This window comes from Polypterus senegalus, chromosome 10 (assembly GCF_016835505.1).
Source record: "Polypterus senegalus isolate Bchr_013 chromosome 10, ASM1683550v1, whole genome shotgun sequence".
NCBI classification, from domain to species: Eukaryota; Metazoa; Chordata; class Cladistia; order Polypteriformes; family Polypteridae; genus Polypterus; species Polypterus senegalus.
In genome coordinates, this window is record NC_053163.1 from 13,325,422 (window position 1) to 13,342,580 (window position 17,159).

Below are 17,159 nucleotides of genomic sequence, written 5' to 3' on the forward strand. Positions count from 1 at the left end.
GAGGTTTTTATTTCATTTTTAAATAGTCACTCTGGTCTCGAGTTAACTGTGTAATGGAAATTAAAAGGTATGTGTGGTTTCACAACCAACCTTGACATCTTTGTCAGCCTTCAAGTTTCTTTTTCTATGTTTTTCCTGGTAAACTTTTCTCATTGCAGTAATAATAATAATTATTTACATTTATATAGTGCTTCTCTAGTATTGTGCAATTAACATCAGGTACCCAGTCCTCCCTTTCTTTCTTTCTTTCTTTCTTTCTTTCTTTCTTTCTTTCTTAAATCTTTTTCCTTGAAATTAATGCAATCAGATGATTTCCACAGATTTAGACAATTGAAGTTCTCTTACACTCTTCTTGACGACTTCCTCAAAGTCTCCTATAACTCAGTTAATTAATGTTGACTTATTTTATTTTCTTACTGTGTTTTTATTTTTCTATTCTTCATTATGTAAATCACTTTGAGCTACATTTTTGTATGAAAAATGCTATATAAATAAATGTTGTTATGAAATATTCATAAGTTTGGAGATTTCATTTAAGACATTTTATCATTTGATCTTATTTTGTGTATTTTAAACGTACAAACTTTAAAGTGTAATTAACAATTTAAATGGCCAAAGGAATGCATAAAGTCAGAGATCAAACCCACTTGAAAATGACACCTTAAATAAGAACAAAGAAGAATGGGCCTGTTTAAAGTCTTAAATAATGAAAGTCATTTTCTGCTTAGGGTCTACACAGTGATACCGTGGTTAGTACTGCAGACAAGAGTGAATGGAAGTTGAGATTCAGTCCTAGTTTTCTGGAGCTGTGATGTAGCAGTGATAACCTTTGGACCATCTTGCCTTCTACCCAGGGCTTTTATAAGGACAGTGCTGCCCGGAACACAGTTGTTGGGAAATTTCCTGGAATTGATCTGTAAAATGGTGCTGGTAAGACATACAAAAATTGTTATCTTAGCACCCTGGATGTAACGGGCAGGTAACTGCAGCAGAAAAAGCATGACTTATGGCAATGCAATGTATTTTAATAATAGCTTTATTTTATTGTTCCATCAATGTAAGAGATGTGGCAAGTATCAGAGTCTGCCATGGGTAGCATGAACAGGTTAACTATTTGACTGAATTTGGTTCAGCATTAGGGTGTCATGAAATCTTTAGAAAGCTGTAGAAACCAATTCATAAAATCATGCATGCTCAGCTTTTTGCATCAGAGTTTTGGGTACACTAAAACAGTCAAAATCTTTAACCAATTCGAGTGACCCCTACCCTACACCACACAGAAACTCAATGTGCAGTGTGGGACTGAGAGCCAAAGACAGATGACAGTTAGTGGTATTCAACACCTGATCTGGGGTGGAAAGCAAACATTATCTTTTTGTTTTATATAGGTAACCTACATTATTTTTCAGTTTTGAAAGAATAGCTGTGTTTCAGAAGCTGACTGCTTTGTAGAGGTCCGTGACTAATCTGAAATAAATGATGATTGTATTTTTCACTTGAAATGTAACACTAAAGCCAGGCACCCATTTGGCAGATGTGTTGTTATTTTTCAGCCACAGGATGTGAATGGTGGGCAAACTTACGACAACACACTGAGGCACCGATAAAGTGCAGCAAGTCACAGTGTGTATAAAGCAACACTGGCATTAATTTATGTCAGTAAAATATAAGACTATTAAATATTTTTAGAAGACCTAGTCACATCTAAATTTAGGTTTTATATTTGTTTGTCCTGGTAGTGCCCCTTCATCTTATAAGGTGGTCTTGCTTTGCATTTAAAGCCTATTGTGTCAGCTCACAGTATCATCATATAAAAACATTGATAAAGAAGACTGTAAAAATATTATGGTAACTAAAGTATTGCTTCCTAATGATGTAAAGTATTCCAGCTCAGAGGACGATTGCGTCTTTAGGTTATGCACATGAAAAGAATGAGAAATTGCAATCAGATATTTTAAAGATTTTAAATACAGTTTTAAAGTTTGATATAAACCACTGATTGTCCAATATACAGTAGTCCACAGTTAAGCTTTTCCAAAGTCCTACTAAAATCTAAAAGTATAATTATAGCAAAATGTATTGTACAAGATAGCATTAGATTAAAACAAACAGCAACAGTCTTATGGTTTTGTGCTTTTACGGAGTGAAAACCACATAGAAATTTCCAAGTAGGCGTAAGTTTTAAGTTAAGACTGGAGGCATAAGTTTTGTTTTTATTTATTTGTGTTTTTTATTTTTTACAAACATGTTTGATTTAAAGACATTTATAACTAAAACTAACTTTTGTAATGAAAGTCTAACAATGAACACTTTGAAGGAATCAAGAACAATCCCAATATATTAAAATGTATACACACCACCATCACATATATTTACTACATGAACTATCACTTAAAATTAGTGATAGAATTTCCCTTTTTAATATAAATTTATAAAGTTCATATGCACTGGGGTGGTATTAAATTCAGCAACATTAGGTGCTATATTTAAAGGTGATTATGAAGTCACCATATTTTATCTCTTTAAAAGTAACTAATAAACCAAAACTATTAATATTTGGCACTCAACCAATGGATAAAATCTCTTGGTTCTTTATATACTTACTAGCTGTGTAAGTCTGTGCTGTAAAAAGTCTAGGGTATTAGAAACTATTGAAATCGTCAGAAAAATTGAAATGTAGAGATGTCAGGTAATTGAAAGGAACTACTCTGAGCATCTCTCTCCTAGGAGGATTCGTTTTGCCGATGTGCTCACCTCGCTTGTGTATTAGTGGCTAAGCGAGTTTCTGTTTCGTCCGAGGTGGAGCTCCTTACTTCAACTTCACCTCTCGCTTCTGAGCTAGACAGACATACACACACACTTCCACACGTAGACATTTATATATAAAATCTTTACTTTCAACTAGTGATCAGGGGTTAATATCCTGGCAGCTTCATAATGCTCAGTACTTTGTTTTCCTGTACTTAATGTAAATTGACAAGAGATCTGCTACGCTCATTATTTTTAACGTTATTCTTTATTTGGATTTTGCCTGCAATTCTTACGCAGAAAGGACAACATAATGACAAGAAGAAAAAGAAGGATAGATTGATGTTGCAATTTAAATAAATAAATATAATGTTTACAAAATGGATGAATGGATAATGTAGGCTATAAATTAGTGCAAAGGGGCCCTTTGTAGCTTTAACACTCATAGACAATCTGAGTGCTTAGTGAGTTTGATTAGTTAATCCATTATGTGGTCAGTTACATCCTTTAAAGAGGAAAGCTGAATCATCTATTAGTACCAGCAACGACAATGGCAGCTGTATAGGGAAGATTGAAGCTCAACCCGAGTCTCCATTTGAGACCTCTCTTCCTTCTTCCAGGCTTCACAAACCCATCTACTCCAGTCAAAAGGGGTTCTCAGTGTTAAATGTCCAGGTGATATCCATCTAATTCACCTGTAGTTTCTGATGGCTGGTAATTAGGAGACAGTGGTTGCTCCTATTGCTTCTGAAGACAGATGTACAGCCCACCTAGAGAATTAAAGATGGCCACCACTTCATGCCAGTGCTCATTCATTCATGAAGAGATCTTGCATCACTGGATAAGTAAACCAGTGCAGCTACTGTGGAAAGAAAGCAATTTATTTGTGATTTGTATTCCTACAGCACATGTACATTCAAGCTTAGGTAGTTTCTAGTACATTGTTTTTGCACACACAATGATAGCTATGATAAGAAAATTGATTAGAATAGTAGAACAATTGAGACAAGAACAAGCCATTCATTCCTATAAAGCTTGCCAGTCCTATCCACCTAACTGATATCCTTCTGCTGTGAAACATTCTGACCTGTCATTGTTTACACGTCTTAAACAACTATTATCAAACACTGATAATTTCTGTATTATCTATATCTATTATTTATTTATTATATTACATATCTATTGACTATATATTAGATTGCAAATACCATACATTGCATCAATGTTCATATTGTTAACTACATGGTAATATTGTTGCTACTTCTTTGTCTTGTCTTTGCCCAGTGTCTTATCTTTTTGTGTTTTAATTTTAAATTTAAATTTTATTTCTATTTTTAATTTATTATTTGAACTTCATGTTATTACACTGTGGACCCTGAGCTTCGCAATTTCGCCTATCTGTATACTTGTATATGGTTGAGATGACAATAAATTTCACTTTGACTTTAATTCTTCAAAAATAACATCAAGTTGAGTTTTGAAGGTCCCTAAATTCCTACTGTCTACCGCACTTCTTGATCATTTATTCATCCTAATATTTGTGTGAAATTTTCTCTTAATTAGTTTTCAGCTGTGTCCCTGTGTTCTTGATGAACTCATTTCAAAATCACTGTCTCGATCCACTGGACTAATTCCCTTAATAATTTCAAACACTCTAATCATGTTTCTTCCTTTCTTCTTTTGCATAAACTGAAAAGGTTTAGCTCTTTTAATCTTCCCCTCAATTCATCCCCAGGAATCAACCTAGTCACTCTTCTCTGGATCTTTTCTAGCACTTCAATGTCTTTTTGTAGCCCAGAGACCAAAACTGCACACAGTATTCCAGGTGAGGCCTCACCAGTGCGTTATAATCAATATATAATTAAGGAATTTGTTAAAGGTGCGACTCAAACCACTTACACCTGAACACCAGGAAAACCAAGGAATTGGTGGTGGATTTTAGGAGACCCAGACCCCTCATGGACCCCGTGATCATCAGAGGTGACTGTGTGCAGAGAGTACAGACCAATAAATATCTAGGAGTGCAGCTGGATGATAAGTTGGACTGGACTGCCAATACTGATGCTCTGTGCAAGAGAGGACAGAGCTGACTATACTTCCTTAGAAGGCTGGCGTCCATCAACATCTGCAGTAAGATGCTGCAGATGTTCGATCAGACGGTTGTGGTGGCGCCCTCTTCTACGCGATGGTGTGCTGGGAAGGCAGCATTAAGAAGAAGGACACCTCACGCCTGGAAAAACTGGTGAGGAAGGCAGGCTCTATTGTAGGCAAAGAGCTGAACAGTTTGATATCCGTGGTGGAGCAGCGGGCACTGAGTAGGCTCCTGTCAATCATGGAGAATCCACTGAACAGGATCATCTCCAGACAGAGGAGCAGCTCAGTGGCAGACTGAGGAGACCCACACTATGCGACTCTTCAATTCCACCCGGGAGTAAATGCTAACATTATTCAAAGTTATTGTCTGTTTTACATGGATTTTTATTACTCTTTAATTTAATATATATCTATTTTTGCATCAGTATACTGCTGCTGAATTATATGAATTTCCCTTGGGATTAATAAAGTATCTATCTATCTATCTATCTATAGACTGTTTCTTGGATGCCAATTTTAATACTATTTAATGATTGCATTAATGATGTGCACCTTCCACAGCCATGCCCTTAACAATGGAAGCCAACAAAAAGGAATGCTTACAAGAAATTAAAATGGCAGCATGATAAAAATGTAATTAAATTAAATAAATAAACTGACTTTGATAAAAATCTATCCAAATAAATACATAAAGAGAATTTATTCTTCATAGTAAAAATTCTCCAAAACAACCTGCAAAAGCTGTGAGAAGAAATTATTTATGAAGTAATACCAGAAATATCATACATTTTAACAATAATAGTAGGAAAGAATTAACTTTGGTTGGTGCACTAGCCGGTGGCGCAGTGGTAGCACTGCTGACTCACAGTTAGAAGACCCAGGTTCACTTCCCAGGTCCTTCCTGCGTGGAGTTTGCATGTTCTCCCGTGTCTGCGTGGGTTTCCTCCCACAATCCAAAGACATGCAGGTCAGGTGGATTGGCGATTCTAAATTGGCCCTAGTGTGTGCTTGGTGTTTTGTGTGTCCTGCAGTGGGTTGGCACCCTGCCCTGTGTTGGCTGGGATTGGCTCCGCATACCCCTGTGTTTGGATTCAGTGGGTTGGAAAATGGATGGTGCACTAGCCATCACTGGGCCATACAAGCACACAGTTACAATAACTGGAGCAGAATACAGTTTTGAACTATTCTATCTCCTCTCTATATATAAATATTAGCAAAATCATGCAATGTTTTCACTCTCAATTTTCTTCAGAACTGTATGTCGTATAATATGCATCTATTTATCTTTTTTGTCTTCATTAGGGAATACATCATTGACATTGAATAGAATTCAACCAATTTAATGTGCATATGTCGAATAACCAATTTAACATGCATAAGTCAAGCAAAATACCTTATATACATTTGCTGCGCTAAGAACAGTAGTAGCACAGTTGTGTGTTAGTAGTCAACAAATAAAGCCTATGTAATGGTACACACTTATATTTTGTAAAATGCATAAACATTCAGTTGCCAGCAAAATCATGACTGGTGATCATGCTGGAGAAGTTGTATTCTTTCCACATATTCAGTTAAATACTGATGATACTTCAGCAAGTAGATTACCATTCATCTTGCATAGACAATAATTTCCAGTAATTTTATCATTTGCTATAACTATAAATAAATCTTGGCCAGATTTTTGGCCATGTTGGAATATACATGTGGACCAATAACAAGCAAAGCGAGTTAACAAAGGGGTTTTGGGCTCCCATAGGCAGCCAGGGAGGCATTGTATTGTTATATAGCTGTGTAGATAAGAATGTACATGATATTTATATTTGTCATATTGCCTTCTTCAGTAACCTTTCTTTCATAAAACATGCATATGACATTATTTTCACTTTTTGAGGAGACCATCCTGATATGAACAGATTTAAAAACCTTCCAGGCATAAGTGGAATTCATTAGGTCGTACCTTGAGCTGAGGATAAATGGAGTGCACTTTCCCTCACAAATGGAGTACATAAGTTTCCTATTAAATCATTCAGAAGAACAAATATATAAAACAACTTTAACCAATCATATTTATTGGTTATAGATATATTGCACAAAAATTCATGGAGAGATAAGATATTCTAGTTGAATCCTTGGCAAAGGGTGGTGACGACAATAATCTGTTGTCATTGCTGGCGTATGGCCCATGTGCAAAGATAGCGTCTGATATTTAAGGTGTCTGGGGTGCAGTTCATTGAGAAAGTCAGTTGCCTAGGGGTAGGGTTAGGGTTCCATTGCTGAACCAGTGTCCACCTTGCAAGAGTGTTTTTTTATTTTTGGAAACAGAGTTCAGGGTGACTCCTTGGAATCTGATGTAACAAATATATAAAGCAGGGGAACAGTAATGAAGCAGCTCCCAAGATGACATGCAAGATGGACATCAATGAATTGATGTATGATGCTTGGGTTATGTCCATCTAAGACTGCTGAATACAGGTCAAGCATTAACTTCAGTTAAACAGGAACAAAATGGAACTCCTTAGAAGTGTCCTGTGATGTGAGGGCACCCCTTTAACCCTGATCATTAACTGTCCAAACTGTGGCAGAACTTCAAGCTGTTTTGATAATGTACAAAAATTAGAAGAAACTGGACCAGTTTATCACCATGGGGAGATAAAGGTTGAGTTGGGAGAAGTATTAAAATTTACATCAATAATGGCCAACTAGAAAGTGAAAGAGAGAGAATTAAGGGAACACTTGGCACTAGCAGAAATGCAGGAATAGAGAACCAAAAATGGCACTATTGTTTTTGGAGTTGCTGAGACAACAAGAAGGGTTTAGGTGGTTGGCTATAGCGGGAGTTTCGCTTCTTTTGTGTGATCTTGTCAAGGAACAGAAAGTTAGTTTCAGTAAGGGTTACCAGACACTTTAGTGTGGGAGTATTATTTCAAAGGGCACCGTTTTCCCACTGTAGTTGGCTTTCCATATGACTATCAAAGATGACTGAGAAGAGTGAAGAAAAGCCTTGAATCAAAATGCCTGCTCTTAAGCTGACAGTGGACAAAAGAGTAGAGCAAAATGCCAGAAGGGAAATAGGAGGATAACTAAGACAGAGGAACAAAGACAGAGAGATTTGTTGACATTTCACAAGCATGGAGGAGATTAGCAGGAGACGGTAGGAAAATCTGTGAGTCATGTAAAATTAGTTTTGTTTTTCAGTCACATGTCTGAGACCCAAAGAGCCACATGTCAATAAACTACAAAAGTGACAAAGGACAACTCAAAACGCCTTACATTTTTATTGAAAGACATTAAAATAAACAATATGGCAGCCAGTGCTGGAGAGTGGCTTGCCCTTTTCTATCATAGCTCCAGACTAGTAGGTCTGAATCCCATTCCCAGGTGTCATTGGTGAGGTGTTTGCATGTTCTCTTCATTTCTCTATCTGGGTTTTGTTCAGCTCCTCTAGTTTTCCTCCCACTTCTGAAAGACTTGTATACTAAGCTGAATAGTAACTCCAAATTACCCAGTTTATACTAAAAATAACACACAAAAGTTAGCAGAAGCACCACTAAGTTAAATTTATTCCTTATTTCACCTAAAGACTCTGCTTAACTATATCAACAAGAAAAAATATGCTGGTCTTGTGAAAGGGACAGAGAGGTATAGCCTGTTTGTTTACATACAGTATGTTCTACATATTGCAGTTTTATTAAATAGGTATTTCTATTAAAAGTGAAACATTATAAAATAAATACAATTTCTACATTTTAGCAACATTGCATTTAATTTGTTTCATTAGCTTTGGTGTTCGAAAATTAAATGTGGTATATTCTACGGTATACTCATGGACATCAGAAAGTTCTTTCTCCTCCCAAGCAGAGTATACATCCTTTGATGTTTTCATATGATGGATTGAAGCATAACACAGCTCTTTCTGCTATAAGTAAAAAGAAATACATATTAGTTTTATTCCCTTATCATTATATGATTTTTCTGACTCGTGTAACAGACAAGACATATATTTTATATTAAATGAAATGATTCCAATGCTAATTAATCACTTTCCAACACAACAGTGTAGTAGACAGAGCTGCTGCCTACATATCATTTGAATGTTCTTTACGTGTCATCCTCTGTTTCCAATATTTTTTGCCACTTTACATAGACATGTATGTTGTGCCAATTAGAAATCGGTGTGATTTCAAGATGCCTTGTCCAAGAATATGTCCCTACCTTGCATTTACTTAGTCTGGACACTAGCTCACTTTAATTCCAGTCTGGTTTTATTCCAGTCTGGCTTTCGCACTGGTCATAGTACAGAAACGACACTAACACGGGTTGTAAATGACATTGTGATATCCTCTGATGAAGGAAACTCCACTGTAATTATGTTGTTGGACTTAAGTGCAGCATTTGACACCATTGACCATTCTGTTTTACTGCACAGGCTAGAAAACGATGTTGGGCTTACAGGCCCCGTGCTCGCTTGGTTTATTTCTTACTTATCAAATCGATTCCAATATGTACAGAAATGTGCTGACAGTACTCCATCATTATACAAAGAAGTTCAATATGGTGTCCCGCAGGGCTCAGTACTGAGACCTTTACTGTTTTCACTTTACATGCTTCCATTGGGATCTCTCATTAGGAAACATAATGTTAATTTTCACTCGTATGCAGATGACACCCAGTTATACCTTTCATTTAAATCAAATGAAGTTTCTCCGATGTTGTCTTTAATTAGTTGTGTTAGTGAATTAAAGGAGTGGATGAATGAGAACTACTTGTCTTTAAATACAGATAAAACAGAGATGTTAATTGTTGGAGGGAATGACGCTAATCACAGCAATATTTTGTCATCATTTAACTCAGTTGGAATCCCAATTAATTTTACTGAATCAGCCCGCAATCTAGGAGTTATTTTGATTCTATCATGTCATTTAAAGCACATATTACAAAGTTGTCCAAAACATGTTTCTTCCATCTTAAAAATGTTAGGAAATTAAGGCGCTTTCTAAATAAACAGGATTCTGAGAAATGAATTCATGCATTTATCTCTAGTAGGATTGACTACTGCAATGCGGTGTTCACTGGCTGTTCAAACTGTTCTCTATACAGCCTCCAGTTAATCCAAAATGCAGCTGCAAGAATTATTACAAGAACAAGAAAATATGAACACATAACTCCAGTTCTTAAATCCTTACACTGGCTCCCGGTTAAGTTTAGGGCAGATTTCAAAATCCTCCTTTTAACATATAAAGTATTAAATGGCCGAGGTCTGGCTTACTTGTCTGAACTTATCATGACTTACAAACTTGAGCGCACATTAAGATCTCAAGATGCCGGTCTGCTTATGATTCCAAGGATTAATAAAATAACCGTGGGAGGTCGAGCTTTTAGTTACAGGGCCCCTAAACTGTGGAGTGGTCTGCCTGCTTCTATAAGAGATGCCCCTTCAGTCTCAGCCTTTAAATCTCGGCTGAAGACTCACTACTTCAGTTTAGCACATCCTGACTAGAGCTGCTGATTAACTGTGCAGACTGCATCTCTGTTGTTAGTCATTAGCACTAAAACATAAGTAACATGATTGTTATAATTGAATACTAACCCTCACCTATTCTGTTTCTTTTCTCGGTACCCAAATGTGGCAATTGGTGCCACGCCCACCTGCCAAGTGGATTGCCTGCCTATGGTAAAGTCATCCCTGATGGAGGATCATAGGAATCATGGGAAAGAGGGTCCTTTCATCGGATTGGCTGGCGAGCAATGTTTCAGCCGTGGAATGGCCAAATGAGGAGGCAGCTTGATGGATGAGGTCTCCAGGACCCTAAAATATCCAAATCTTATTATGTGATATCATCTACAGTTAAATTCTGCTCTGTACTTCTAAAATTTTTATTATTATGCTCTATTAAGGATTTGTTCTGTTCTGTGTATTGTATTGTATTGACTCCTTTTTTGACATCCACTGCACGCCCAACCTACCTGGAAAGGGGTCTCTCTTTGAACTGCCTTTCCCGAGGTTTCTTCCATTTTCCTACAAGGTTTTTGGGAGTTTTTCTTGTCTTCTCAGAGAGTCAAGGCTGGGGGCTGTCAAGAGGCAGGGCCTGTTAAAGCCCATTGCGGCACTTCCTGTGTGATTTTGGGCTATACAAAAATAAACTGTATTGTATTGTATTGTAACCCTCTACTGGAATAAGCAGATGGGAAAAATCAATAAAATGAATAACTGAATCAAAAATAATCAAATACCGGTTTTGTCTTGTCTCTGATGTTTCTGTGGTCACCTCAACCTCTGCATGACTCTGTAATAGTTCAAAAATCAAATAAATGACTAAATGATTTATATTAAATGTAACATGAAAGAAAAAAATAATGTCAAAAAAGAACAGAGATGTCAAATGCAAATTTGAAACAAAATAAGAATGATCATGGTTGCTCCCCTTTGTCACAGCCATATCTGTTTTGTTGTCGTGACACTGCAGTATTCCTACCACATGTCTGTTGTGTGCATAATGGTATGTGACTTCAACAGAACCCACTTAAGTCCACCAACAAGCAATAGTCCTCATCCTAGATATTGTGCTTCTCAAACAATCTACATGGTTAGTTTTTAGATTTTTAAATAAACAGAACTTTTGCTTTGTTTTTATTTATTTTTGACCCTTGCTTCTTGCTCTGCATATGTGCTTTGATGCTCACTATTCATTTGTGTTTCTGGTTCTGACCCCTTACCTGTTTCCTCATCATTCTTTGATTTGCCATTATAAAGTTTATTTCCTGGTGTGTAGTTTACTTTTGTCACTTATAATGTGAATTGTTTTAATTGAAAGCATTGATCCTCAAACACACATTTCATTAGGTTGAAGATCAAAGTTTAAAGTGGAAGTTAACACCAAAATGTTTTCCTAAATGATGTAGTACTTGAGTAATACTCTTTTCCAATATCTTTCATTTAAATGATTGCAGTCTGAGCACTATTTAATCCAAGCAGCCATCTCATGTATCATGGCGCAGCGATGTCTTGAGTTGCATGGCACATGCATCACATGCCTAGTAATAACTCAGCATTGTAATTACTAGACTCTCACCATCACAGTTGCCATTAATTCTAGAAGCATAAAATTGCAGCACACATGCAAACAAACATGCAAAATGATGAACTGATGTCACTAAAATACCAATAGAAATATAAACAAATGAGAAAAATTAAAGACATTAAAAACAAAATCAAATGCTATAAGCAATTTTTAGCTTTTCCTGACAAAAGCATTAAAAGAGATAAGAGAACAAAATACAGGAATTAGAATATAGAGACTAAAACTATAGAGATTAACATGTACTCATCCATTCTACTCCAGAAATTTTTTATCTCTGGAAAATGTAATATTCATGCAAGAACTGGATGAGAACTGAATCAAGCTGTACGTGACATAGACCTTTATGAACGGTTACACTTACCATTTTCTGCATCATTTTAGCACATGGTTTGCTCTTATCTACAAAGCAGAAAATCACATTTTTATAACACATTAGGTAATTCTTACAGTTCATTTCAAACCTTTTACTGAACCCTGTTAAAACAGTTTTAGAGTCATTAGTGTTTTTGTTTGGTTGATGTGAAGAACGGCTTATTTCAGCACTATCCAGCCAGTATAGGGTGGTCCAGATCTAATTATGCAATTTTCATTACGCTATAACTTATTAAGTTTATTACATAGAAAATCACCGAAAAATCCCAGACCATCAAGAAGTGTGTGAACTGACGCCATGAAGAATCGTCTTCGCGCCGAACTGGAATCGTCCCGCATAAATCAAAGTCATCCAGACGATCTGGATCTGCATAATTACATCTGGACCACCCTGTACAAACTGTATGAGAAGGAAATGCAACAAATGTCCAAAATACATGTTTTAAAATTCAACAAAATAAAGAAAAATGTAATAAAAGTAGTGTGACTGTTAATGATTACCTGGCCCCATGTGACTGACTGTGCAGTTCTTAACTGATTGAAATTAGCTTCAGCTCTTGAACTAAAAATGGTTCAGAAAATGGAGGAATGGATGGGTAAATATATCATAAACCAAATCATGAATGCTATCAATTAATATTTGTAAAACATAACAGCATTCATAATTTTAAATTATTTCATAAAATAAAATAGTATAAAATAAAAATTCAGCTTGGACCTTTTCAGGTATTAGAATTAATGGAATTGATAAAGTCGAGTCCACCAATCAAAGCCTACAGACTCTCTCAGGACTTACTTGCTGTTAGTCAGTTTGCAAAGTTTATAAAATTGATTCTATGAAGCAGAACAGATTAAATTTAGGGTGTTTTTTATTTCAAACACGCAATCTGGTCAGCTTTCACCCAAGGATGTTATAAGGGTTCATTTATCCTATTTAAAAAAAAAATCATATCTATGGTGACCACTAACACACTACAGTATATAAATGTAAAACGTCATCATCATCATTATTATTATTATTATTATTATTATTATTATTATTATTATTATTATTATTATTATTATTATTATTAATACACAAATAAGGTATTCCTTTGACATCCTCGTCAAAACTTTTTCCTCTCACTCCATTTATTTTTGCTCTTCACTAACATCTTCCTTTTGAACTAATAAACACCCATAAAGGAAGATAACATAGAGAGAGGGAGAGAGCAAATGATATATATCAATGATTAGTGTAAAAATATGAAAGATGTTAGGTGTTCATGCTTTTCTGAATTATTTCATGTGTGAATAGTGAGTATCCTTCAAAACAGCCTCTATCCGGACGAAACTGTGCAATCTGTATTCTCTACAAATATTTCCAATTCAACATATTCCAAAATGTGTGCATCGTCTCACTACCAATTAGGGTTTATATCTGAACTGTTTGTAATTGTAACAGATCACAAGAGAGGATGTTTCTTCTTCTTGGAGATTTTGTCTGACCGCTAAATCATTTCAGTTATATTTTTTTCTTTTAAATGAAGTTTCAATCAGAAAAAATGTAATAGTTCATTTTTCCTCATTTTTGCAAATGTAAAATAACATGCATGTGAGTTTATTAAAATATATCTGCAAATTATGGATAAAAGGGATTAAAAATGTTCCTGTGCTCAGTGGTTTACTGTTTACTAGCATCACTGTGAAGCAAATTTTGCCCTTTATTTAAATCTTTTGTGGAGGTGACCTTAATTTTACAGTTTTATTTAAGGGTTTATAATTTGATCAGTATATGTTGTACCTATATTATTCATATGCACATTGAGGTGTTCTCTTGTTTGTAAAGTTATGTTTCCATAACCTCCATTATAATTTTGGACATTTTCACTGGTTCAGTAGTAAATGAAGCCAATGTCTTTCTAGGTACAGTTGGTAAGCATAATATATTTTATACAGCATAAGCTGTTATTGATTATTTAATTTAGTAACTTATCCATCCAAATTGGCTGTTCTGTGTCACTGTGGTTTATTGTTCAGGCCTGCCCATTAACTAATCTTGACACCATTAATGAGCACTAGTTTTGAGAATTAGATTAACCCTACAGTCTCCACTGAAATACTGAACTTGAATATTATTAATATTCTTACTTATATATATTGCAGGTAAAATACAAATTTTAAATGTACATCTGAACATTACTGTACACATGCATTCTAGCATGTCATATTTTGAGACAATTGTTTATGCCTTACCCTTGTTTTGCTGAGCTCTATAAGCTTTCATTAACAGAAATCGCAAATCGGAAGTGCAATCATACAAATGTAGAGCATCTGCCAATAATTTTATCTTGATCCCTGAAAGAAAAAAATACAAACAAAATAAATAAATTAGTTAAAAAATGCACAGAATTTTTATAATGTGAATATAAATTCTAATGACATGTGATATTCCTCTCAGTCAAAGGCAATACTAATAATGAAGAAATATTCTGGTTTCAAATATAGCATAATATTATGTAAGTATCATATGGACATAAACTCTGGAATGATCTGTCTGCTGATGTTAGTGTATCCATCCTCTTAATTGATGACAGAGCCCATTTTGTCAGCAGTGGGTCGAAGTTTATATTTAATTATACGAGCAGTTCCTTATTGTATGGCAGGCTTCTTCACAAAAACAACTTTTATTTTACTGAGTACATTTTCATACTTGCAGCAAACACAATCCCAATGCACATCACCAATACAAATATCTTTATATATAATACGCTACCATGGCTGTCCGTTGGTTTGTCCAGGATTTTAAATCACCTGTAGCTTGCAAAACATTTGACATATTGACCTGAAATTTGGTACACATATGCTACGTGACGTCTACTATCTGCTTTTGGGGTGATAATTGACCTCCAAGGTTATTCTTTTTTATTATTTTAATTTATTGTAGAATCAACTCTTGGTAGCGAGCAGTAGGGCGGCCATGCGGTGCATGCCTACGGCGCCGTTCTCATTCCCTACCACCTTCGCTGTCACTTCCCTACCTCTTCATATCTTAAATCATTCTTGAAGCAGATTGAAGACAAGTGCCAGCTTAAGTGAAAAATTAAGGAAAACATACCAAGTAATTGCAACACAAACACTGACTTAATCAGTTTTAATGGGAAAAGATGTCGACGAAAGAAGAGAAGCAGTGGGCGCTAGGGTGAAGAAAATAAGAGCTGCTCAGGAAGTAGCAAGCACATCAACCTCTGAGCAAATGAATGATAAACGAACAGAGAAAGAGTAGGAAAACTTTGAGTGCTCAAGTCAAGTGTATTTGCTGCACGTTATCGTGCTGTATACCATTACTGGTCTATTATAATTATTGAGAAGACGTTTTCACAGCTGCAGCACAAGTTAAGTGACTTTCTCAGAATGCTATCGTAAAACAGATGCAAAGTGTAATCTGACAACCTGCTGGTTTAGAATGCAGCTTCTTATTCATTGTAATCAAGACATTTTATAGTCATCCACACAACCTAACATGTATAATTTCATAATGTGGTTGGAAAATGAAAGTACTGTATCTGAAAAAATCACAGCCATGCAAATTGAGAACATCGCAAAGACAGTGGGCGTCATGGTGGCGCAGTGGGTAGCACAGCTGCCTCGCAGTTAGAGACCCAGGTTCACTTCCTGGGTCCTCCCTGCGTGAAGTTTGCATGTTCTCTGCATGAGTTTCCTCCAGTTTCCTCCCACAGTCCAAGGGCATGAAGGTTAGGTGCATTGGCAATTCTAAATTGTCCCTGGTGTGTGTGTGTGTGTGTGTGTGCCCTGCGGTGGGCTGGCACCCTGCCCGGGTTTGTTTCCTGCCTTGCGCCCTGTGTTGGCTGGGATTGGCTCCAGCAGACCCCTGTGACCCTGTAGTTAGGATATAGCGGGTTGGATAATGGATTGATGGACAAAGACAGTGACGAAGCTGGGATTAAATCCAAACCTTCTGAAGCTAAAGCCATTACACATGCCAAAAGAGAGAACATTGAGAACACAATGTGTAGTGAAGCCACCTAATAGATTATGTGTCCTGTGTTCAAATCTCACAACTTTCCACTGAATATGTTAAGTTTATATGTTTCTTTCATTCCCCACCCCAAGACATGTTGATTTGGTTAATTTGTGATTCCAGAATGGCCCTGTGTAAGTATGAGTGGGCCATCTGATGGACTGTGCCCTGTTCACAAGTTTTCCTTGCTTTGCTCCCAATGCTACCAAAAGTTTCCAGCTCCCTGCAATCCTTAACTGGATTAAGTGATCATGAGAATGTTTTGCTGTTCCATTGGACCCTTCAGTGTTATATTTTCTACAGAAAAATGGTTAACTAAACTTTTGAGTGTTACTGAAAAAGTTAGTTGTTGACTTTAACCTACACATGTATGAGAGAATTGTAAAAATGTTACTGCCACTCCAGTTAGAGTTGGTTCCACCTTAGGGTCCAAGTACTACTGGAATACACTCCACCTCCTATTAATTTAAAACTGGAATAAGTGGGTTCCACAAATAAATAGATAAACATACAAATAAAACATTACTCCAGGAAGATCTGAAAAGCAAGATCATGTGTCTTAATGACATAATTTTTAACCTCATATTATATGTAAAGACTTTTAAGAAAGGTGACCTGCCAGTAACTACTAAGGTACTCAGTGATTTGGAAATTGTAGCGAGAGAGAAATATTATTAGTATTAAAAGGCTAAAATCAAATACATCACAACAATCCTAAAATGCATAACAATAATCCTAGAAGGAAATTAGCGACAGAACATTTAAACCACTGTCACGTGAAATGAATAAACTTTTCTTGTTACATTAGCACCTGTCACGAGGTGAGAAATATTAGGCAGCAAATG

At 36.0% G+C, this 17,159-nt stretch overlaps 1 long non-coding RNA gene across 1 annotated transcript; it reads right to left on the reverse strand.

Moving 5' to 3' along the window:
* Positions 1 to 8,109: 8,109 nt before the first annotated feature.
* Positions 8,110 to 14,629, reverse strand: LOC120536769. The gene is made up of 4 exons (XR_005635192.1): positions 14,529 to 14,629; positions 12,283 to 12,320; positions 11,074 to 11,126; positions 8,110 to 8,758 (listed from the first exon to the last, which is right to left on the reverse strand). It is a non-coding gene; the product is annotated as an uncharacterized LOC120536769 (long non-coding RNA).
* Between the last annotated feature and the right edge of the window lie 2,530 nt (positions 14,630 to 17,159).